Here is a 26,694-nt window from a genome sequence, read left to right on the forward strand (position 1 = left end):
AATACCTTACATGCTTAATGTAATGATCTATATAATGTTTTCAGGGCTGGATCGATATCGGTACGATATCTCAGATGAACAGGTCGATAATAAACAAGATCTTCAGGAGAATGGTCAGTATCTTTACACTCTTTAGGCAATCTCACAAAAATCATCTATAAATCAAGCAGTAAATACCAGTGACCTCATTTCGAATTCAAGCAACCTTAATCGAAAAAAATCCCGTATTTTTCAGATCTATTCTTACATTTTAACAAGATAGAACGATACCTCCACCGCATTTCGCGTAACAAGCTTCGCTTGAGGTTGCTTTACAAACATTTTAAATCGTTGGCTGATCGCAATATTGGCAATACTGAGATGTCCAGCAGACAGTTAAGACATGCAGGACAGTTATACAGAAATTATACATCTAACGTCCCTCAGCAGACAGAGATAAATTCTGTCAGCCTACTGAGTGACTTCTGACACTTAACCCAATTGAATGGTTAAATATAATATACAGTATTAAAATTCAGTCTTGCTTATGTAGAATTGAAGGCTCCATGCATGATTAAAAGTTTACAGGTGAAATATTTCTTGCTATAACTTGCCACATTAAACATCACATTTTTGTTCACTGAGTTCACTGAAATCAAAATTTTGTAACCAATTTCTAACTTTTCGTCTTTCACCTGTATTATGTTTTTTTTTAACTCTCTGAATAACTTTTTGAAATCTCATGTAACTGCACAGAGTTTGTCCACAAAGATTTTCATTCGGCTATTTTATCGTTTCCATCATGGTTTTTCATAAGACAAATGTAAAAATATTCGCTAAAGCTCAACCAAATCTCATGGAATGACATGAAACATCAGGACATCAGAAGAGGAAGAGAGAGAGAGGAAGTTAGAGGGAAAGAGAGATAGAGAGAGAAAGAGAGCTGTTAATCTTTTGATCTTTCCTAACAGTGCATCATATAATAATAGGTCCTATAATATAACTGTATGTGCTTGACTCACTATTAAAATCATAGTTAACTGTTTTCCGTTCTAAATAAGCAATCAAGGTTTATTTGGGACTGATATTAAAACACAGTTATAAATACACTCTTATGGTGCGTGATAGATAACAACCATAATACTCATACAATGCCGTTATCAAAGTTTAGATAAGAATGCTGTGATACTCACCTCCTCATCTGTTTCAAAGATCGCTATGAAGCATTTTTTTGTTAGGCAATAACAAAATTAACTTACATTGGTATTCCTAAGAATTTCAACTATATAATTATACGGTAAACATTGTTTTATTAATTGCGCTTGAAAAGAATCTGCAAAAGATGTTTGTACAATCAAATACGATAAAATATATCGTGTTTCCCGAAGAATTTATAACTTAAATATGACTATACTATTTCCTCTGTCTTCATTTTCGAAAATTGGAAGGTCTTAGAGTAGGAGTTCACATGTTCCATATTTCTGTCACTTTTAAAAGTTCTATATTGCAATTACCATCATTATTATAATCTTTAATTTACCTACATATACATTTAAAACGTACACTTCTTTGTAGCAAAGTTCCTAGAATTCAATATAAACTCTATTTATAAATGTGAACAATAAAACGACGAATTATGTCGATTTGAAGACTTAGAATGGTTAAATATCTCGTTTGTAGGTAGCGTACCAAATATTATTGGAGAAGATAAGGAATCTGTAATTCTATGTCAAAAAGTATAAGTTACATTAACCATCATCCAAGGTAAATTTTTCGTTTAAAACATTTATATAATTAGTGGTGAAGAGCCATTAACTTAACCTAAAATAATATGATGTGCAATTATGTTAATAGGAAAATAATCTATATCAATAAATGGTGTATGCATGTGTTTTACACGTTTACAGAATATTTTCGAGTGCCAAGCTTTCTCAATTACCGTTTTTAGCCCAATAATTTGTTTTACGGAGAGTGTGGTTTTTGAGTAAGATAAGCAGCTTCAGGGAATGATTTTTAAACAAAACTACACATTTCTCAAGATTTTCACTGTTTTATTTTATCTGTACAACTTTGAAATAAATAAGTGCTCTATCCTGTAGGTATTATAATTGTTTTTTCCTTTTGTTAATTCTGCAATACAATATGTATAATTCAAACTAAGAAGTAAATCTGTATTAATAATTACATATCAGACAGTGTTATGTTAGGTAGGAGGCTTAGCTTTAGTTGCATGATCTCTTACAAGCTACATAATATATATTTAACTCCTTCTATAGTTCCTGATACCACGAATGTAATTTTCTGAGTACCCATATACTTATTTTTCATCCTTAGTACTCATTATTATGTATTAATGCACAATTCACATACCGGAGCTGGGGTTCAAAAGAGCAAAGGTGAGATATTAAAGGGAAGGGTGTATCAATAGCTCCAACTCCTTGTGCATGTAGATTACATTACGGTCTAAGTGGTGTGTTATCCAGTTCACCCTCGCCCCCACCCACACCCAATACTGGCCACCCTCCACTTGACCGGCGAAACTCAAACAACCCCTCTGTTATTGCCCCTATGCAGACTCTATCCGTAGAACCATTTCCGCAGGTAATGCATTTTAAGGATCAATACTAAAATTATGAAAGTAAACGTATGTTTATATATACATTTTGAGTATTCAAATCAAACCTTTTATGTGATTTCGTCTCGATATGTTAACACATTTTGACTATATATAAAATATTTTGATTTGACTAGTAAAACATCAATAACTATGCTTTTTAGTACTGAATGAGATAACTAATTTGATTATTTTTAGCCCGTGCATTAAATATTCTAAGTCTCTTAAGTTAAACTCATAAGAAACTTTTTCTCTTCATTAAAAAAACCTTAAGCCCTAATATCCTCGTTGTATTCCGCAATTAATATTTCTCAAACACCTTTCTAAAAACTAATAAACATATTGAGTCAATGGTTTATATTTGCCCTAAAATATGATCATTGTTCATGAGTGGTATGTAATATTTGATCTAAAATATTCAGGATAGTTATATGGACAAAATATATAACATTTCGACAAAGACACGAGTTATCATAAATAAACATGTTTAGATTTTGAAATAAATGAGCTATATATTTGTAGTATAAAGATTGATCCATAAAACACAATACCCAGTGATAACTTAATGCATGTAAAGATTCAAAATTTTGCAATTCTACTATTTACAATCATTCTGCGTGTTAATGAAGTGACCATATTATAATAGTTACTGTATTTCAGAGGTGTGGTACTGGAGGTCACAGGCCGAGCAGACACTGAGGCAGAAGCTCAAGGTCAAGCAGATTGAAGGAGTGGCAAAGAACGTCATCTTCTTCTTGGGTGACGGCTTGTCTATGACGACCATCACCGCAGCCAGAATATACCTTGGGCAACTGAACAATCGATATGGGGAAGATACCAAGTTGAGCTTTGAACAGTTTCCCTTTCACGCGGGCTTGCTAAGGTAGGATCCTGCTCTTCAGTTCTGTCATTAATCTTTTGGAAAAATCTTATTTGTCTACATTGTTCATTTTAGCTTCAGTAAATAATTCAAAGACAATAATGCGATAATTTTTTGTGACGATTTGGGGATGGATTTCTTGGAAGCAACGTGTCATCGCGCAGGACTAGGCTTGTACCCGCCTGCACGATGAAGACCGTGGAGCGACCATAATCCTAATTACACAATATTCTCCTGCCAGCTTTGATAAGAATTTTAAGTTATAATTTAAGCACCAAACAGTAAAAGTAAAATCGTAAAACAATTTAATAACGCCAAACATAATTTTACACTTACCGACACCAATTTTACACATACCGACAACGAATTTACACATACCGACACGCCGACCTCCCCATCACGAACAAACCCGTCCCAACATACTAACAATTTATAATTTGCAATGACCCCCCTATAATTTTCCGGCACCTAACCCCCCCCCTGATTATTAAATCAATCCATAGTGTAACACAAATTCTTAAAATAAATAATAAAACTAAGACTTGCGACAGGTAATATCTCCGTCACCGCCACTCGCCGATCAGACGTCCTCACTCTACCCTGACTCAATCTAGACTCCCCGTTATCAGACCACCGGTCCTCCATCCGCACGCGGCTTATCAGTAAGACCGGTTCTAAATCGTTGATTCGGCGGTCTGGTAAATGTGGTGGGCAGTCACCACAATCTCCCCCCCTTAAAGGAAAAAAATGGAGAAGGAAGTGGGAAGGAAGAAACATATAGTTAATAAAAATTTCAATTTGGAATATCCAAAAATTTTGGGTGCTCTCCACCAATCGAAGAGCCGGGTGACGACAGGAGGACCAATTACGTATTGATAATAATGATGGAACAAAATCCAACTGTTGGTCTACTCTTGTACTAGTCACCCTTCAAGTAATGACCGAATAGGCGATCGCACCTACCGTTAATATTTTGTATAAATTCTAAAACAACGGGAAAATGTCACACACCCACCCCCCGAACAGGAAAGAGTTCGATACAATCAGAAAGTTGTTATGTGATTGTGTAGTGTATGTGAGGGATTAGGATTGAATTCTGGTCATCCTGAAAATAAAATTGCATGTGGATTCCGTGCGGAGAGAGTGGTTTTAAAAGCCAGGATAATGCCGAGCAATCCGTCTGCAAAAGGAATTCCCTATGTTCAAGATACTGTTGGAATTTGGAAAAGGCAAAGACAACAGCCAGGCATTCAAGTTGAAGAGTGTCATAATTTTGCTCATGCTTGTTTAGTGGTCGCGAAGCAAATGCCACTGGCATCAAGTTGCCATTATATTCTTGGCTGAGTGAAGCACCTAAGGCGGAGGTTGATGCATCGGTTTGTAAAACAAAAGATCGATTAAAATCCGGCATTTTCAAAACTGCATTTGATGTCAAGGCTGTTTTTAAAGTTTCGAATGCGGATTGTTGTTCAGGCCCCCAGGTAAATTTTACGCCTTTCTTCTTTAGACTATTAAGTGGTTGCGCTATTTTTGCAAATGATTTAATGAATTTAGAATAAAAGGCTGTCATACCCAAGAATCTATTTAGCTGTTTCAAGCTTTTAGGAGCGGGGAACTCAACTATTGGCTTGCACCTATCCGTGTGAAATCGTCACGGTATGATTGGCAAATGTGTGACCTAAAAATTGGATGTGATTTGCTGCCAGGGTCATTTTATCTGGATTGATGGTTAATCCTGCCTGCTTTAGCCGATTTATGACTTCTCGGAGATGGCACAAGTGCTGATCAAAAGTACCGTTTGTGTATATGCACAAATCATCGAAAAAATTGAACACATATTTGTATTTTATATCTCCAAAAATTTGATCAATTAAACGTGTTAGGACTTGAGAGCCGGTTGCAAGACCGAAAGGCAGAAAATTGTACTCAAATTGCCCGAAAGGTAGAACAAAAGCTGTATATTTCTTTGAGTTCTCTTGTAAAGGGACCTGTAAATATGCCTGATTTAAATCCACCAAACTAAAGAAAGTAGCTTGCCCTAAGTGCTGGAAAGCAGATTCTATAGTTGGCATGGGAGTTGCCTCCAAGATCTATTAATGAGTTAAGCTGTCTATAGTTAATTACCATGCGCGTTTTTCCGCCTTTTTTTTGGTACTAAAAATGCTGGCGACGCATAGGGAAGACATTGATGGTCTAATCACTCCGTTGGCCAATAAATGATCCACATGTTCCTTGATTGCCTCCATTTTAGGTGGAGCAAACTGATAGGGCCTATTTCTAACGATTGTATCAGAATTTAATTTGATTTGATATTCGACCAAATTTGTACGGCCTAATTTAGTAGTAATTGTTTCTGGAAATTCATTTACTAGTCTTAACAGTTGGTCCGCTTGATCAGATGAGAGGTTTTCCCCTAACTTAATTGGACATATTGTTGTACTTGGTAATTCAGCTGATTGAGCGAGATACATGACCGAAGGAGTGCCATATGGAAAAGTTAATGTTTTATTTGCCATATTAATGATCACCCTAGTTTTAGTTAGAAAAATCACAGCCCAGAATAATTGGCATTGGTAATTCTGAGGCGACAAGAAAAGGAAAAATCCCAAGACAAGTTTGAAATTTTGAAGTGTAATATAACCTTTAAATTAAATATTTATATTTTGTCCCGAGGCTGAAATGGCTGACTCATGTATGGTTGAAACAGATTTTATCACCCTTGGGTATATTCTTTAAATTCTGAAAACAGGCATTCGATATAATGGAGAATGAAGAACCCGAATCTACCAAAGAATTAATGATTAACTTGCGAAAAGTCAAAGGAACTGTACAAAACTGAACTCCCGGGAAAGAAGGAGCTTGAGCCGACTTGGTGAAAGGTGTCTTCACTGCTGGCTTGATTTTATCAAAACGGGCGGTTAAAGTTAGAAGAGAGGATTCTCCGCCCATTAGAAACCCTCTTTTGTAGTTTAAAAACCCACGTTGAGATTGATTTCTGGAGAATTGATTATATAAGTTGATTCCTATTGTTTGTATTCATATTTTGAAAAGGAGGGTCCTATGTTGAGTAAATTGTCCCGATTGACTGCGGCGGTTATGAAAACTATTTTGCTGATCTTGTATGGGATAATCGATTATAAGTTACATTGCCTCTTCCCTATTTGTCTATAAGATTGGTTTAGTTGACGTCCACCATGGACCTGTGGTCCAGTTTGTTGATTAATACTCCCCGGTGAATTTAAATCTTGTGTGAACCGGTTTTCCGTATTTTTGAATTACTTGTAATCGGGGGGCTAAGCTCAACAATTCAGAAATGGTGGCTGGAGCCGGAAAACCTGCTAATCGAGCTCTGGTTTGAGGGTTAATTCCTGTAATGACAATTTCAAGCATCTCCTGGGGTGAAATAGCCGGTATAAGCAATTCTGCTAACGGTCTGATATCATTGATAAAACTAACCAGTGTTTCGTTTTGGTTTCTGGGTTCTATATATAAGTTCGACCGTGGCCTGTTGACGAGCTCTAGTAGGCAGAAAAGTATCGAGTACGGTGGTAATTAGACTTTCCGGATTCTGTTTTGATGAAATAGCTTGTAGCCAGATATTTCTTAATTGACCTGTAGTTTTAGGTAAAATTGCTAATATGATGCTGTCTGGATTAGCTAAATTTAGCATCAAAATTTCCCTAAATTTTATAACAAAATCGAGTAGTTTTCTAATAACTATTCCATCAAGCGATGGTAAAGCTGTAATTAAATCAGTTAACACAGAGGGCAACATTGCGCGTGAATGTCGAGGGTGACGGTGAAGTCCCCTGCATCTGCGACAAGGCTGACGCAATTTGGTTTCCCACAGCGGTTGCCGTTGTGTGGGACTATTTGCATCCAATCGGTTACGGGACTCTGAATGTTCTGTGGTTGTATGGCTAGTAGACGACTCTGTTGGATTAAGAACAGTTTGCTTGACAGTTGGCTCCACTGATACGCTCTTTTAGTAGAACACGATTTTGTTCTCTAATTTAGGTGCTGGAGTTATTCCCCAACATAAGCACTGTTCTTTGGCCTGAGATGCATTTAGTAGATTTACCCAAGCCAGTCCTTTAGGGCGTTTTTTTCCCATTCATACGGTGGATCAGTGACACTAACGTCTTCTTTGAGGATATCTTCGGACTCTAACATCTTATTTATGCTTGACTCAATATAAATAAATTTATATCAATTACTAAATTATATCAATACTAATATCACAATACTATTTATTATGTAAAGATGGAGGGGTATTCAGTACCATTGTAACCATAAGGGGAGTTTTACCAATTAATATTGTTGTATGTTTCACTTTTACTATATATTTGTTATTAATTAATTACTGCAATAATTGAGTGCTTCATTTGATAGTTTCAATTTTATTATAGTGGCCAATTATTTTAAGCGTAATATTCAATTGGACAGATAAAAAATTATTATATTTAGTAATATTATTACTTAAGGCTTATATATGCATCATATTTTATCTTATGGATACCCTTTTATTACTTACTGGCATTAAAGTATTTTTTTACAGAAAACATAAACAACAGTCTGTATATTAAACCTATGAAACATTTAATTCAGTTTTAAAATAACAAGTCTATATTCTATTTTAGCTCGTTTTAATAACTGGTTTTCAAGAGTTTTTTTTTAAATATATCTTTCAATAACATTGTTAAAAGTAGAAACCCTTCATTGTTAAAACTGTACGCTGTTCTAGTCTGTCCGAATGTGGGTAAAATTTATGGAATAACTCTCGATTATAAATGACCGTGGGAGTAGTAGGAACAATAGTGTTGTTTACCGACTTCAATGAAGATAAAAACTGGTTGAAGGCATTTAATTTATTAACTGTGTGATTGCACCGTTGAATACGAGGATAAACCGGAAGCTGAGAGATTAGAATGTGTAAATTTGGACATAGACGTCGAATGCATTTCAATAGAGCTACAAAATTGTTGCTTTAAAATGTCAACAGGCGTGGCGTTCAGAATATCATTTGTGCCGATCAGCAGGAATAGAGGGTAATCAGAATTTAAAAAAGGTCGCTGTGATTTGATTTTATCTTTTAAATCACATACTTTAAGTCCTGAAAAACTAAAATTTGTCTCAACCTTTAATTGTGAACTTTTTGAACTTACTTAAATAGAAAAAAATAACGTCGGGCTAGTGAGTCACCCATTAAGTGAATTACGTGAGAATTATTCATTTAATTTATGTAAGAGCGAGGCGTAGGGCTTTCTAAAAATAGGAGGCAAGAAATATATTAAATTGCATGAGTTATACCGAGTCTAAAATATATTAATTTTAGTTAAAGACAAATCTCTATAACGGGTGCGAATAAGCCATTGTTTAAATCAAACCATTCATTACCAACAGTATGCATATATATATAAGAGATATTTCAAACACGCAAATAAACAGGAAAATCTATAATGTTTAATTGTTAATTTTCATTAACTGTTGTATCATAACTTTACTCGACTTATCGTATAAGTTAAATACTTTTTTTTAACCCAGTGAAAAAAATATCCAAAGTTTCAATATCTACAGATTACAATAAATAAGAACAATAATTATTTAAGTATGTACTAATTAACATGTTACAATTTAAATTCAATAATTCAATTGATTTCAATACTTTAAATAACTCTCAAACATAACTTCCACTTTCTCAAGTGTTTCCTGTCGAGATTTTCTCACGATAATATGAAAGACCAAAGTTTGAAATGAGTGTACTAAATAAATTAAGAAAACTCAAAGCATGTTGTAAAATCCCAGCAGAAGGCAAACAATAGGGCCTACTTCCGGTACTGATAATAAAGCGATAAGATTATATTTATTTCCAGCAACTATACTACCGCACCATCAGTTAACTTACCTTTTTAAATCTTGGTTAAGGGGATATAACTAATGTAAGCTTTATTGCTATTATAGAGAGAAGTAATATATAACTTGTACTTACTAATATTGTAGCATGTTGTAGCTCTGAAAATAACATACTGAATTGCAGACATTTATGAAACATAGGGATAACGGACAAAAATATATGGTATTCACCAGTATAATATAACTTTACCCAACTTTAAACTGACTACACCCCATCCTGGAACCAAAAATATAATATGAACTGATTTTGCTAGTGGTTTTTAAAATTATATCGAATGAATAAAAGTTATAATTTTGATCAATATTAATCTAAAATAAAGTTTTATTGGCCTAATAGATACGATTAAATATACTTCAATGAGAGCTATAATTTTGAATGTTTTCAATCAACAGAATAGTATGAAAATACAATATTGTGGCTTGATATTGCCGTTAAAACATACCTCCCAATTTATATGTGAAATTACTCCTGTAAATGGTATTATTAACTGTTATAATCATTAAAGATCGATTTTTAAAACACGGAAACTCTAAAATAATCTAGTATGGTTTGAATTAAAGAGACCTTATTGAATGCTAATGTAATAAACGTATCATCAATGTATAAATTAATAAATAGTAATAAATGTATCACTAATTAATTAGTAAAACTAGAAAACCAGCCATCTAGTATCCAATATCTATTATAATAAGATGATGATTACTGTTGTAATAAGATTAAATTATATAAAATTTAGTGTTTTCCAAAGCTTGCTTGAATAAAACACACCGTGTAGTGGATATGGGAAAGAAATAAATTTGTGAAAGTGAGCATTTACTGGTTTGAAAGTATCCTGACATTTACTTATTTTTTTTACATTTTATGTAATTTTATGCATTTTTTTGGTATTTTTATAGGTTTGTTTTGGATACTTGAAATAAATTTAGCTCAATCCAGTTGTATTCGTTTATATAGATCTACAGGTATGCAAACTTTCACAACAATCGCAACTCTGTATTCTTATAGACTAGCAGTACTGTCTGTATAGTGTACTTATTCAAGCATAGCTGTTGGAATTGAAATTTTGATTTAATTTGAAAATATGCCATTTGAAACAATTGTTTTACATTAATTACATATGTGACTATTAGAAGTATTACCAAAATATAAACGAATTTAAGTGTTGGATATTTAGTATTTAATATGTTTGCAAAATAAAAGTTTATTAGTACCAATGTAAAACAAAATAAATTTTGAAATGTAATTACTTTTGTTATGATGCCCAATTCCCCATTTTTATTAGTTATATACTCGTATATATGTCTATTAAAATATGGCCGAAAACTTTCCAAAATAAATCATTCATAATTAATATGTTTGTAATGCAAAATGAAAGGTTTTTTAATATTAATTTCAACAAAATTAATTTTGAAATGTAAGCCAATTCTCCATTGTCGGCGTGGTGTCGGCCAGCGTTGGAAACTAATTATATCGATTATTGTATTATAATCAAAGTAATGAAATACATAAAGATCGTAAGTATGGCTAAATAATTTAATTGCTGGCAGGAGATAATTGTTAAACACTAACGACACGGCAATTTAAAAGGCAAACTAATTTAATGCTTCGCGATAATAATAATCTGTTGATAATAAAATATTCTTTAAAATAAATAGATTGATATTACCTTGTTTTAGTTAATAAGTGTAGAAACATTATTCAATTTAGAAAAGTTATATAATGTCGAATGATTTGTTTTAGGTTCTATTAAAAAAAAAATTTATTTAAAGATTTGGAAATGAATATTAAGTAATTAAGAATTTAGTTAACCAAGGATTTTGAAAACAGATGTAAAATAATTTGATTCAATAAAATTTTATAGTTTTCGCTCTGCTACCAATTGTGACGATTTTGGGATGGATTTCTTGGAAGCAACGTGTCATCGCGCAGGACTAGGCTTGTACCCGCCTGCACGATGAAGACCGTGGAGCGACCATAATCCTAATTACACAATATTCTCCTGCCAGCTTTGATAAGAATTTTAAGTTATAAATTTAAGCACCAAACAGTAAAAGTAAATCGTAAAACAATTTAATAACGCCAAACATAATTTAACACTTACCGACACCCAATTTACACATACCGACACGAATTTACACATACCGACACGCCGACCTCCCATCACGAACAAACCGTCCCAACATTTACTAACAATTTATAATTTGCAATGACCCCCCCTATAATTTTCCGGCAACCTAACCCCCCCCCTGATTATTAAATCAATCCATAGTGTAACACAAATTCTTAAAATAAATAATAAAACTAAGACTTGCGACAGGTAATATCTCCGTCACCGCCACTCGCCGATCAGACGTCCTCACTCTACCCTGACTCAATCTAGACTCCCCGTTATCAGACCACCGGTCCTCCATCCGCACGCGGCCTTATCAGTAAGACCGGTTCTAATCGTTGATTCGGGCGGTCTGGTTAAATGTGGTGGGCAGTCACCACATTTTTCTATTAGACAGGAACGACCTATTTGTCTCAACTTTGAAAATACTGAACTTATAATTTTATCGGTATTCGTATAATTTTAGGGATGGGATGATTTTCAGTAATACAGTGGTTGTTTATGAAATTATTTTTTAAGGTTAGTGGAACACGACGTTCAGTCAAGTAATGTAAAATGTGGTGGATTTCCTCATGTGAGAAAAATAACCAAAATTATAAGAATAGATACAAACTAATGTATTGCAAAATCTAGTAACACGATGAAATCGGGTTCTAAGACAGCACTAATACTAAGTATTATCATTTTACGGTAAACACTGAGATGACAATTCCTGTGTTAAGATCTTCAGTTTTTCTGGCAAACTTTTAAATAATAAAAACACACAATGGGTTAGTTTTAAGAGTGTACTAACATGGTGTTTACAGTATAGTGTACCAATCATTTACTGGTCTTACCTAAATATGGTGGCACAGTTTGAATAATATGAATATGAATAATGAATAATAATGATTTATTCCACCAAAAATACAAGTGAAAATTACAAATTACATAAATGGAATTTACACTGCCATAGTTTCAAGTAGCGTGGCAGGGCAACATGAAAAATTACAATTTTTAGTGTATGTCAGTCCAACTTGGAATTACAACTGTTATTTTAATAGTAACTCATAAGTTTCTATTTCCAAAGTTTTTTAATAAAACTATTCTGTTTGGAGTTCTTAAAGCTTGAAACGTGTAGAGATATTGTTCTAAACTTTAAAACACGAACTACCTATACTAAATACTTTTCACCAGTTCAGGTATTCTATACTTTCTTAGTAAGTAAATACACTTTTTTTATAAAATGAAACAGACGAGCAGACGACCACCAAGCAAGTTGGACTATAAGACATCTCTTCATTTTTTTGGCCTAACAAAAGCATGTGGTGAAGTGAGACAGTATTTTTTGGACTGGAAACTCTGTATACAGATTGTTACTTGTATATCATAATAAACATTATAATATAAAGGATAATAAATTATATTTTTAATTCCCACAAATATTGTTTGATACAAGGATTTTGTATTACATCTATTTGGGATTGATGTAAAAAATTAAATGAACAACAATAACATAGTTTTTACATTATTAATACCACTGCCAGCAATATTCTCATATCATTACATCATATACATTTATATTGTATTTATTACGCATTTGCTTCCCTATTCCTAACCAACCATTTTGTTCTGACGCAGTTTTATTGTTGGTAGACCTACTGTGTGGACAAACAAGTGGCGGACTCTGCCTGTTTCCTCGACAGCTTATCTTGGCGGAGTCAAGGCCAACTACGCGAACCCTAGGTGTGACAGGCAACGGTGCCTAAGGACAACTGTTCATTGTCCCAGGACCCTAAGTATCACGTGGACACTGTACTGGACTGGGCTCAGGAGGCAGGCAAAGGAACTGGCCTGGTCACCACCACCTCCATCACACACGCATCACCGGCAGGGACACTACGCCCACATATCCTACCGTGAATGGGAGAGTGACTATGATATGCTGACACAGAAAATTACAACTGATCCTAAAAACTGTCAGGACATCGCGAGTCAGTTGGTGCACAACGCTCCGGGCAAGAACTGTAATGTAAGTTTATTAGTTTTTATATTTTTAACCAACCGAAATAATCTCAGGTAAGTTTAAAACATATCATATTGTTATTTTAAGGATTAAAACAATTAGTCTCATCTTGTTTTTATAACAATCAGATTTTTTCTATCTATAGCCTAAACTACCTAAACTAAACAATTTTAAAAGTTCAGGTATTGTACATTTCTTCAATAAAAATAAATAATTTTTATAACAAGAAACAGACGGACAGACGGCCCACTTATGGGCATTTTGTGTTCAGCTGCACTTTCTGTTTTGCCAGTACCATAATGAATTATCGTATCCCTTCCGGCTTAGCCTGAAGAAAGGTTGATTTCAGAATTAGTTACCATGTCGAAATGTTAAATTAATATGCGTAGTCTACACATGTTATTTGCACTGATAGGATGATATAGTGACCGTATAAAATTTTATGTTCTTATCATATGGCATAGTACTAATCCTAATACAACGTCTAGACAATTATATTTCGATAGAGAAATATAAAAAGGCCAGTTTACCACGTAATTGGTTAAGGGTTGTAAGTTCCTGAAATTAGGGCATTCCTTGAGAATACGATCGGTTGTCTGCAAAGACACTCCACACTCCACATTTGGGAGATTCAATCCACCCCATTTATGCTTCATCTACTGTACCTGCCACAAGCCTGTTTAGAATTGGTGTTGCCCATATCACGCCTTCCACGTAAGGTCCATCCGTATGAGTTTATAATTAGGGCTAAATTCAAGCAAGTCATTTGTGGCCAAATTAATTATATGTCCAAAACCTCATCCTGGGATACTAAAAATTGCTGAGATATTTTAGTCTGTCCTGAGTTTACTAATAGGACAGATTCCGTGATTTGCAGAAAATGAAGTGAATACCATAATTTGTTGCCGTAATTTCTATATAACTTTATTTATAGAACTCAATATTGTGGTTTTGGTTTCTGGCGTAAATGATCGGAGAAAATACACAAATCTCCATAAAATATCATGAAAATGACTATAATATGTAGAGTTCTACGTTATCTACCCAATAAAATAGTATTAAAGGCAATCCCATACTACGGATTGTTACTGGCAAGCCTATATTGTGACAGAAATGTATGTGATATTACATATACACAAAACCAAAATCTCATAACCTCAAGGTAAACTAGATTAATACTTTTGGATTGGCCCCCAATCTTATATTGGCGGCCCTCAAACAATGTACTGGGAATACTATCGACTTCACTATCAACACTATCCCACCTGTCTCTATGAGATATGCTGACTCCACCTCTAGTCCTATGTCGCGTACTACCGTGTGATACCCTAACCTTTCTGGAAAACACTTATAATTTCAATACTAACATTTCAATTTGTTTGCAGTTGGACTCTTCGACAACGATGTTTGTTGGGCATCTTAACAATATTTAATGAAATCAATCATACTGTGAAATATTATCAAAGCAAAATTATATTATATTATCTTAGTTTCCATTATTTGATTAATTTTATATTATATCACTATTATAATTTTTAGTAAATATAGTAACTTTAACGCAAAAAATAAAAAGGTTTTCATTTCATATCAAACACAGTGTTTATCTATATATTTATCTAAATCTAAATAGTATGTGCTGTTTGTGAATATTGTTATATATAGATGTATGTCATAGTTTACAGGTTTTTATAAACCCTAAAAGTATAAAAATAAAACGTTTTTTCGAGGAATACCTACATAAGATGTTAGCTCAGTCATAAGATACCATTATATTTGGTTGCTTTAAATGAAATATTTAACATTTTTTAGAACTAGGAAGTTAACCAATAAAAAAAATTATGGTTGCCTGTAAAGTCGGTTTTACGGGCGAAGATTTTACGTGACAACGTCTTTTTCTCGGTAGAATATTTATTGATATGAATATTATTAAATTGCACAATAGGAAACAAGGAATTGAATGAAAATAAGAATTGCAACAAATTTTAACTATTAGAAATATATTTTGTTTACTAAAACATTGTACATAATTTGAAATTAATTAAAATTTTTTATTGTAAATGGTAAAGTTGAATAAAACATTTACTAAAATTGGAATTTGAAATTCCTGCTAAACACAGTTAAATTCTAACTCCGCGCGTGGTGATTGGTCGGTTTAGTTCGTTTGTTTGGTCGCACTGTTATGAACAGGTTAGAGGTTATAATTTGTTATTTTAAATGTTTGACTAGCAATACGCGCTGTTTCTTCTCAATCGACTGAATTACGATTGATTGGCAGAGTGATTTAAACTAATAATTTACATTAACACTATCAACATTTGTCAATAGTATGACATAACCTATAAACTCAGTTTCTCAACTTTTTGTGTCAATCTAACAACAATTAATCAATCAATCATAGTTTACGATAATGAAATATCAGTGTACAATTATTTACCTTTATTGTTGTAGTTGTTGTAAATGACGAATCTAAGCACTCCACATTTTCACGAATAAACATAGTTATCTGCTTTATTCCCGTGCGGCGGACCCACAGTTATCTGCTTTTATCCCGTGCGGATCCCGTGTGGCGGACCCACTGGACGGGCATCGTAAACGTTACCGGGCGTTACACTTTTTTCATGAGTGACTCCGAGCCGCAACCTAATTTAAGACGTTGACACGTCAAAAATGAATATAATTAATTATTTTCAAAAACAATTTAATACAACAGTGTATATGTATATATATATATATATATATATATATATATATAATATATATATATATAATAATAATAATAACTAAACATTAATTGGTAATTAATATGTATGTAGTGATTATTTAGATATTTCTTTTTTTAATTTAAAATCTTCATCTTTAAAGCAATCTATTTTAATATTTGCAGCTTAAGTGTACATGCAATATTTATATAGCCAAGGTATTTAGGTTGTTAATTATATTTTATTATTGGTTGGTATATGCTAGAAATAAAATACTTTCCCGAGCGGGCTATAATTGATAAAGATGTTGCATTGAAAGATATCAAACAAAGAAATAGTAAAAGCTTTCAATGACAAAAATAGTATCCATTCTTAAAAACAATGAAACAAAATGTCAGAGAATAAGTAGTATAATTTAAATTAAATACCTAAAGATTATAATAACGTTATGTAATTATTCTTCATAAAAACTGAAAACAAGAGCGTCCTTTAAATTTTACATTTTTATGAAAAAAAGTTTCTCTTTTTTGAAGCAAATACAATTTTTCGTTATTTAAAATAATAAGCCTCAGTTGTTTAAAGATCTAATAATCCAAGTTTGTAGAGAAGGAAGAGTTGTTTCCGCCTAAGACTTGCAGATCAGCTGTTTCCGTCAATCGCTACTTCCGGTGCAATTTACATGACAATGAACTCACCTGATGGAGTCCCGGCCCGGGGGACTTTCAAAACTAATGGCTTTTTTATTACACTTTTCGCAAAATTACTTTTTTCATTCCCTTTGAGCCGTAAAGTATTTACGCTTTGCTACACCAGTGGCTTTTGTGTACAACAGGATGTCTCTAGTCCCAATAAAACTCTTATTTCTTACAAGACTCAGTGTAAAATATCACAAACGTACTCGTGAACGAGACGAGTAGTAAATGGTTAGCAATGTTTTTCACAACAGTATCTGAGTAAGGGGACATTATCTGAGTGGCGACATTTACAAATTATTTAATTCTCTCGAAAAAATAAATGTGAGCAAATTAATAGTTTAAATGAATTATATATATAATTACCATAGAATGCTTATTTACCAGAGTTAATTTTGTTTTTCCAAAGCTTGGAAAAAACTAATTTCAAGAAACACAATTTTTGTTATATGCTAGTATATTCTAAGTCTAGGCTAAGACTGTAATAGAAAGGTTGTTAATAAAGTACTATCCTGAGCAACTTGAATTTTGTAGGATCAATTTGAATTATTTTGTCCCTCATTAGAATGTAACTTAATTTTTTTTTCCTTAGCAAAATACTTCATATTGCTATATGACATCTTTTTCAAGTTGCTGCTCGGTGGAGGACGCTAAGAAATTCCTACCCGCCAATCCTATCAACCCTTCTTGGGGGGAAGGGGAACGCAGAGACGAACGTAACCTAGTGATGGACTGGCATCGTGATAAGGCCTACAGGGGCAAGGCACAGTATGTGTCCAACAGGAAACAGCTGCTACATGTCGACATCAAACACACTGACTACTTACTAGGTGTGATACAATAATTTACAAGATAGCAACTTTTAAGGCTTAAAAGGGCAAATTGATTATTTTTGGCAGAAAAACAGCTGCTAGATGTTGACATGAAACACACTGCCTACCTGCTGTACGAGAGATACTCCAGTAAATAAGGCCAAGACAACAAATCCTTCAGCCGAAAAGAGCTGATTGGAAGTTTACCCAAAACATACTGACTATCTAATGGATGAATGTTTTTATTATAGTGTACCAGGACAAACCCCAAAGGGGTAAGGTACACTACTTCTCCTAATGAATACTGCTCTAGGGTGTCGCTGCCTAACCGCATTGGCTCCATGTTGTGTAACTTGCTCAAATATGGTTGTACTAATGAAACAATACCTATACATGTTTTAATGGAACAGTTGAAACTATATCCCTGTTGGAGGCAATGATTGTAAACTTGTATGATATATTATATATTGTACATATGAAAGCAACACTAACCTGGCACACAAGGTTACACGAGTTACTTTTTTATTTGTCCGCTCAGTTACTTGTGTACTGATATAATGCATAATCGCCAGAGTCCCTGTTTTACCGACATCGGAGAGATTGACTGCCTACAATATACTGGCGTTTGTATATGAGTTCGTGTATAAAATATCACTCTTTCAAAAAGTGTCAGCAAAGTAACCTTCAAAGGTCACCATTTTTTATGCCATCATAATCGAGTATAATATGTGATAAAAAATCAAATCGAGGCATGTCCACTATTCCCAACACATAACATGAGAAAAATATTTCTTCCTGCAACATTAAGTCAATCAAATTTACCATTATTTTATAAAACCACCACCATTAGCATTACCATTACCATTTTTTTTACCATTTCTTTTTTATTCATGACAGTTTATTATTTTTTTTTGCTAAACTTCATATCAAGAGGTAATAATGAATTCTCACACATAAAACTAAGTAAAAAATACACTGTTTCAATCAACAAGAGCAATATTAATCCTCTAAATATTGTTTTAATTGCAGGTTGTCATAATTGATCAAACACGGGCTTGTATGTTTATGAGATAAATAACCAGCAACAGTTTTATTTTTGTAACTAAAATGGGTTTAACGAATAGAAAATAATTATTAAAAGTAGAGAAATAATGTTTGTACTTAGGCTTGTTCCAACCGTATCACATGTTGTAACCACTTGGAAGAGGGTAATGACGAGCAGCCAACACTAATGGAGATGACGGAGGTGGCTATTAGGATGCTGCAGAAAAACAAGCGAGGATACTACCTTTTCGTGGAAGGTGGCAAGATCGACCAGGCTCACCACAAGAACTACGCGCGGATGGCTTTGGGATGAGACAGTAGAGTTCCACAAAGCGATTCAGGTACTAACCAATAACCAATTATTTTTATTACGCAAAATTATATATTCAATAAAGTTAGTTGAGTGGCTTGACCTTGTTCCAATATATTTAAGTAATATACACTTTTCACATATAACATTTAAGAAAAAAAAATTATAAAGCTCAGTGTTCACAAATTAAAAACATAAAAAATAACAACGGTGTACGTTCAGATGAAAATTATAAGCTATATAAAATTAAACAACCATACAAAATAGTATTAATAAAATTTAAGATTTTATAATAAATGCAATTAAAATATTCCAGCAGAATATATGCTGAGTATATACTTAATATTTGCCATTGTATATGTTCTAGAATGTGAAAAGTTTGATTTATAACCCTTGTTTACCTTGTTATATGACTCTGGTTCTGTTCGCTTTTAACACTGTTATTTACTATCTATGTTCCTGCTTAACAACACGGATCTTTTTCTTTTCACTTTGAAATCTCTTTTATGTGCTGCCCTATGCAACCCAACCTTGTCTGTTAATTATTTGTTTGCCCAACTCATGGCTAAAATTGCCTTTTAATTTTTAACGAATATATATATATTTATAGTAAAACATTCACTCACCCCGGCAAGTGAGAGATCAGGGTTCGACTCCCGGCTGAGCAAGTACTTTTTGTGATTCAATGTTTATTGAAATTATAATAAAATTTATATATATATATATATATTATATTACACACACATGCACGCACGCACACACACATATGTATGAATATACCAAGGCACGTTTAGCTGTGATTGGTGTATTTTTTTAATGTATATCTAGTTACTGGTGGAATTTGTGTGGAATTAAACTATTTGTATCTGTAAGTATGCAATTTGTTGTCGCCACAATAAGGTTTAAATTTTGATATAGCCATGAACCACGTACATATTGGTTGTCTTATTTTTCTGAGTTTCTCATCTTTTAAGTTTAAGCGTTCACTTATCTAGAAACATCACAGCATCAAAATTTCTTCCCGTAACACTTTGTTTTAAAAGGATTATTTTAATTAAGGTAAACTATTAACTATATTTCAAACGAACGAAATAAATCAAAAATAGGCTTCAATTAGTTTAAACTCTAAATGTCTTTTTTATTACTGGTTGAACACAGTAGTTTGCAAAGTATTTATTAGGTTATCTTTGGAGCTATCTCTTTACTGAAATTACACCAAAAGCATTAGAACTTACATAATAACAATAAGAACCGTCTAAAGTGTAGTGAAGTGATAGAACCATCACTGCTTTGTACCAAGAGGATATCCGGGATAGATAGGTTGGGAGGTGCCAGACCTTTGAAGCCTAGGGAACTGAACTAGTTTGATATTTAGGATGGTTGTAAGACAATCCTAAGCTTTAAGAGTAAAAGAAAAATTAAGATTTAAAAAGATTTGGATAGAGAACGTAAATCTTTTTGTAGTTGGAAAGTTGTAGAGACCTAAATATACAAAGGATCGCTAATGTCCTATCACAGGAACTGACCATACCGGTACTGTCCAGAGAGCTCTGGAGATGGTAGAGACGAGAAAGACACTCTGGTGGTGGTGACTGCGGACCACAGCCATACCCTAAACATGGTGGGCTACCCCTTGCGTGGGGATGACATTCTGGGAGGGGACCTGATCTCGAACCAGGATATAATCTTCCTTACACTACCCTCAGCTACGCTAATGGACCCAGCGCTGAGATAAACAGAACTGGCCTCCGACGGAACATCAGCAATGATAACCTACGTGAGTCACAGATTGTAATTTTCTATTAATTATGTTAGTATTTCACTACTACAATCTTAAAAAATATGATATAAAAATTAAGAGTTATTAAAATTATTATTGGTGTCCTCCTTATCTTCGCCATCCTACATCTAGCTGCTCGGAATCACCAACAATGGCACCAATTGATAAGCCCAGCAAGGTGAACCCTGCAAGCCGTCACTGACTACGTAAAACTTCATTTCTGGGAATAACATAATCAAACCGCTTGTCGAAAGGCTGACCGAGGAGCTGAGGCGGTAGTAGAGGCTGTGGTCCGGACTGTGCTCAACTTTGTCAACCAGGGGATGGGAAGCTCCACGGGGAGATGGCTGTCATGTCGGAGAAGGTGCACGAGTTAGACGATAAGTTGGTGGGGAAGGGGATGAGCTGGAGCAGTATCAGAGAAGAAAGAACGTTTGAATTTGTGAAATACAGAAGACAACTGAACAAGTCATTGACCGGATCGTCATGGAGCTTTGCCAAGACAAGCAATTAGTGTTTGAACTGACGATCCACTCTATCTGCTAGTCTCTCTGAGTCGGAAGTAGTACCAGTTATGGGTCCGTTTCATTAGCTATAGAGACCGGCGATGTATAGAACGATAACGCGAGAACCTAACGACCTAGCGGCTTGAGGTGCTGACAAAGGCGAAGGTGCAGCCCGAGCCCCGCAGCACTTGGACCCAGGACGGCAGAGTTTTGGGTGGGCAAAGACGAGATGAAAGGAGTAACTACCCGGCTGATGAGTCTTACTCATGCAATCTACAAGTAAAAATGTCAATATTATTTATATCTCTTTTTTATGTACAAGGTTTATAATAATGTTGTGTGCGTGTATATATTACTGAACGCCTCCTAGACGGCTGGACCAACTTTTAATGCAAGTTTTTTTTTGTGTCGAGGTTGATTCCAGAATCGTTTATTTTTTAATTTAAGCAGTTACAAATAAAATGTAGAAGATAAAAATAAAAGTTTTCAAAGCGCCTTCACATTATAAACTATACAATTACGTGACAGATACGTATAATTATAGCCACATACAATTTGAAGGTGCTAAGTTATGATGTTTATTTGTCCTTAAAATAATTATTTATTTGAAGTTAAAGTTTGAGTGTTAGACCATTTTATAATAAAGTATATGTACGTGTAGCGTGCTTTCTTTTTATAATTATGCTGTGTTTTGGTAGGGCTAAGGTAGCCTACAAAAATTTAAAATCGCTCATAATTCAATTTATAAACATGCGCAGTAAAGGCCACCATGAAAGTAATTCTCATTATTTATTAAAACTTTACTTGAATTATTGTGTGTTTGTAAAATTAACTTGATTTTTTTGTCATTCTTTATATATTAGAACTGTTGCCACAGATGATTTTTTTGTTACAATTATTCAAAAATGTATCTACAAATCCTAATCATAATAATATTATAAATTCGAAAGTGCCTTTGCACTTTATCATATGTATTATTGAATATTAAAAAAAGAGCATTTAAAAACTTAATAAACTGCTCTGTGTAAACATTTTTTGTTATTTTCAATTTGTTTACAATTGTAGTGAGTACAAATATTTTTAACACCATTTTTAGATTTCAGTGTTTAGGTAAAGTTCTCATTTATCTTACAAACATGCCCCAAAACATAAGATGGTCAGAATATGACACCGAAAACTTCCTTTGAAGCAAACAGCCAAAAATATACTATATGAAAGTTTACTGGATTGTACTTTTTAATCAATGTACTAACTCCAGCTCTAAATGTTCTAAAATATTTTTAAGTTTTATAAGTAAACAAATGCGTAGTGTGTTTGTTAATGTACTTTTAACTGCAAATAATGATCAACTATTAAGTATTAGATATACGATAATGTTACTATCTAACAAAAATAAATTAGATGGGCCATAAATAAAAAGTTTTTGACGTATTTTCTTGATCGTGGCAACAAGGCAAACTCAAAATTGTCGGAAATATAATTTACTCTAACCATCAATACACGTACAACGTCTACTAAATTACGGGGGCGAATAACTGCTAGCAGTGCAGATATGAGACAATGTAGTCGAACCTTTACTTCACATTTAAAGATGTTCTCAAACCTAAATTAGTTATCTTTTGACAAAAGTAGGTTTCTCAGAACTGTGCACGTATGTATAGTTTTCTTGATCATAAAAGAGACAAAATCAGCAATACAAAAAAATACCCCAACATCGAAGTACATTTACAATAATCATAAATATGCACTTTTTCACATATTTTCTTGATCGTGGGAAGAAGGCAAACTCAACATTGCCGTCGGAAATAAAATTCAATCGAAAGAGAAATGCTCATACAGGTGCAAAACATATGAAATTGCGTGCTAATCCGCAGGTAACTGCTAGTATTATATAATTGTAATTGCATATGTTTTATAATTAATACATTCATACACTTTTGCATATAATACTTCAATACTTACATCATTACACACATTTTTGAAGTGACTTTTATCGGGCTATTGATGTATTGTTTTGGGTAAAGAAAAAATGTTATTTCCCGTCACTATATTCTTCCGATAACCTCAAATATAAATCACGTACTAATCATAGGGTTATTATGGTATAAGTGAAATAACTATAGTTAATAGGTAATCAAACATTATATCATAAATGTTGTTAAATTTATTTCTAAGTCATTTTCTATGATATTGAAAAGTTAAATTTTTCAATGAATTTATCTAGGGTAAAATCCCGAAGTGTGTAAAATGTTGCAAAATATAGAATTGTAAACATTCACATTCACAAGATTTATATTCATAGCCCATTATAAGAACTAGTCATTTCTGTCGGCTAGTCTCGCCTTTCCATTTTTTAAATTATTATTAATGGTTTTTTCATTGTTCTAATATGTAATTTGTATTAATATATAATTTAAATTGCTGTATTTTCTCTCGTATTTAAATTCATACGTGTATAAACACATTGGTATTTATCTATGTGTATTATTATAACATATTTGATGCTACATAATTGTGTTACTATTTAGTTTTAATAATTATTTACAATTACAAGAAATCAGTAATTACTGATTTCATGAAAAGACTTTTGCATATCGAAACTCATGCACCACATGGTCTCAAGCATTTTTAGTTAAAACAAATAAATATATGCACTGATATGGTAAAATAATTTTGAGATTGTACCAAATTTATTATCACGTTTATATCAACACATTTTTGGTATCTGAAAGCTTTAAGATATTCATTTGGTTGGTAGTAATTTACCACTTTTTAAAGTGAATGGTCTAATACCAGAGATTAGAGAGTTTAGAACAAAAGAAAAAGTGTTTCTACAAAATGAAAACTGAATATATACAACGTAAATAGTTAATAAGAAAATGTTAAATGACATTTCTCATTTTTGTTTCTTGATATTTTTTAAGGTTTTGGGATAAGAGCAGAAATATTTTTTAAATCTATACGATTGAATAAAAAGTAATAATCGTTTAAGTTCCCCAGAAAAATACGAGTGAACTTATTTTTAAAAAGATAATATCTATACTTTGCAACTTGCAATCAAAAACATGGGATGCATTTATTAATATGTCTCGTCATGTCGTAATATGAAAAGTACTAATAATGGTGAAAACTTTTGGAAAATAATATATTCTTATAACAACCTATTTAAACTATTAATGTGCATGCGAATAAAATCGTAAAAATTTGACTTAATTAATATTAATAATTATCGTAGTTTAAAATAAAGGCTACATAATCTGCCCTTATTGCGATTCTGTGAGGTTTTCCTTGGGTGTGTGCGGTCTTCGGGCCAAGGGTTCCTGAATATATACATGCTTTAGAGGAAATGAACCCTTAGATTAGTAATTATGCCTTAAGGCTCAAAACTGTAATAACCCTCTAAATACTTATCTTGCAATCTTGGAAATATTGCTAATGTATAACAAGAAATAGTTGTATAACAATGATAGCCTACGATTTATAAAACTTAATTATTACTGTCCCATGGTTTGTTTTAGAGGACATCTATTACCAATACCCCTCCATGGTAAATAGAGACAAAGAGACACACGGAGGAGAGGACGTTGCCGTCTTTTGCCCGAGGCCCTTGGGCCCATCTTCTTACTGGCAACTTCGAGCAGAACTTCATACCCCATGTGATGCAGTTCGCGGCTAGGATTGCCCCTACAAGGAAACTTTACCGCAGCTTCTTCCTGTGGACTAAACAAGCCCCTATTGGGAGTGCTTTATGGCAGCCTTCCTGTTCTCGCGTCGACTCTTATAACAGTATTATATTATATTTCATCTTACAGATTTTTCAGAGTTCAATTTTTTGTGGAAAATTCTATGATGTATCAATATATAGCTTGATAAATATTTTTTTCCTGTACCAATAGATGCCTTTCATGAAGAAGTATTGTCTGTCCACTTCATGAAATAATCTTTTAGCACTATAGTACAATATACACTTTTAAAATATCACTGATTCTTTGAGCTAAGATGATAACTAGTAATAAGGGATTGTTGCTGAAGGCCATTAAATGCATTTCAATCTCCACATCCTCAGTTTAAGAGAGAGAGAGAGAGAGAGAGCTTTCAGAATAAGATATTATTCTTTGTTACATTTAAAAGGCTACACAGTATTTTTATACCACTGACTTTTATTTTGCAGGAGCCAAAACACAATTCGAATATTAACGACCATCCGTCTGTTAATGATGCATATAACTGGAACGTAATAAGCGTGAGGCCAACTTCAAACTCTCACCGATACGCATTACGAATATAATATTAAATAATTCATTATTTCGTATAAAACATACATTATGGTCACCACTCCTCCTTGAATATTAACTACTAACTTTTACACATCAGTGGGATAGTTTGTTATCAATCAGACATCAATTATTCATCATTATTCAGTTATAGTAAATGCAATGAAGAAAAACTTAAACAGCATATGTGGCTCTTTAGCAACTCCCTCCTACAAACAACCCATAATCCCATCGATAATTATTAGTCCGTATTAATATAATATAATAATCATATTTTTTGTACAATAAGAAACACCACAATCGGCTATTTGACGGTTTTTGCTCCAACAAGTAACTAATAGTTAACATCTAAAAGTCAATAAAATATATCTAATATTACAAATATGATAAAAACATAGAATACTATATCCACTATTTTCGTACCTATTCCTTCCTCTAAACCTTAACAATAGTTAATTATGAATCAGCTTTACATCAATAAAAATAATATATTTTTGCGTAAACTTGTCATTTTGTGATATTAAAGAAGCTGTAACACTGTTTCGAGATATGTTCAACCTACTCTCTGCTCCAGCTGGATAACTAATCTAACAAAACTACAATCGAAGTTTATAAAAAATGAAAACATAATATAAGTGTTGTGACACGCATAAGTTAGAAAAAAACAAACAACATAAAATTGTCTGCGTCAACGGCTTAGTCACTTATCAAACCTTTGTAAATCACGTAGTTATTTAGAAAATGTACAAGGCTAAAAGTATCAATAAACGCTATAAACGGAACTAAATCGCAAAAATATATGTATGCTAGCTACAACACCAACCACTGGCAACTAGTGGAAGTAGCCAATGGCTAACATCATGGCGTGGCGTAAAACAATGGGATTGCTACAAATCGTGGAATGGTTGAAGGCTTCATCATTGTTTCATTCTAGATGAAATCACGCTACTCATTAATTTTTTGATATTCCATATGTTGTTTGATATTTTAGGTTCCCTTTTAATTCATCTCTCAGTAGGTCTCTATTGACGATCAAATAGGACTTATTTCAACTGATCAACCGATGATGAGCAGT

General features: G+C 33.2%; 1 pseudogene; it reads left to right on the plus strand.

Annotated features, from left to right (window-relative positions):
• Positions 1–44: 44 nt before the first annotated feature.
• LOC124374235 lies at positions 45–25,258 on the plus strand (annotated as a pseudogene).
• The last annotated feature ends 1,436 nt before the right edge of the window (positions 25,259–26,694 follow it).

Source organism: Homalodisca vitripennis, unplaced genomic scaffold (assembly GCF_021130785.1).
Source record: "Homalodisca vitripennis isolate AUS2020 unplaced genomic scaffold, UT_GWSS_2.1 ScUCBcl_7606;HRSCAF=15367, whole genome shotgun sequence".
NCBI classification, from domain to species: Eukaryota; Metazoa; Arthropoda; class Insecta; order Hemiptera; family Cicadellidae; genus Homalodisca; species Homalodisca vitripennis.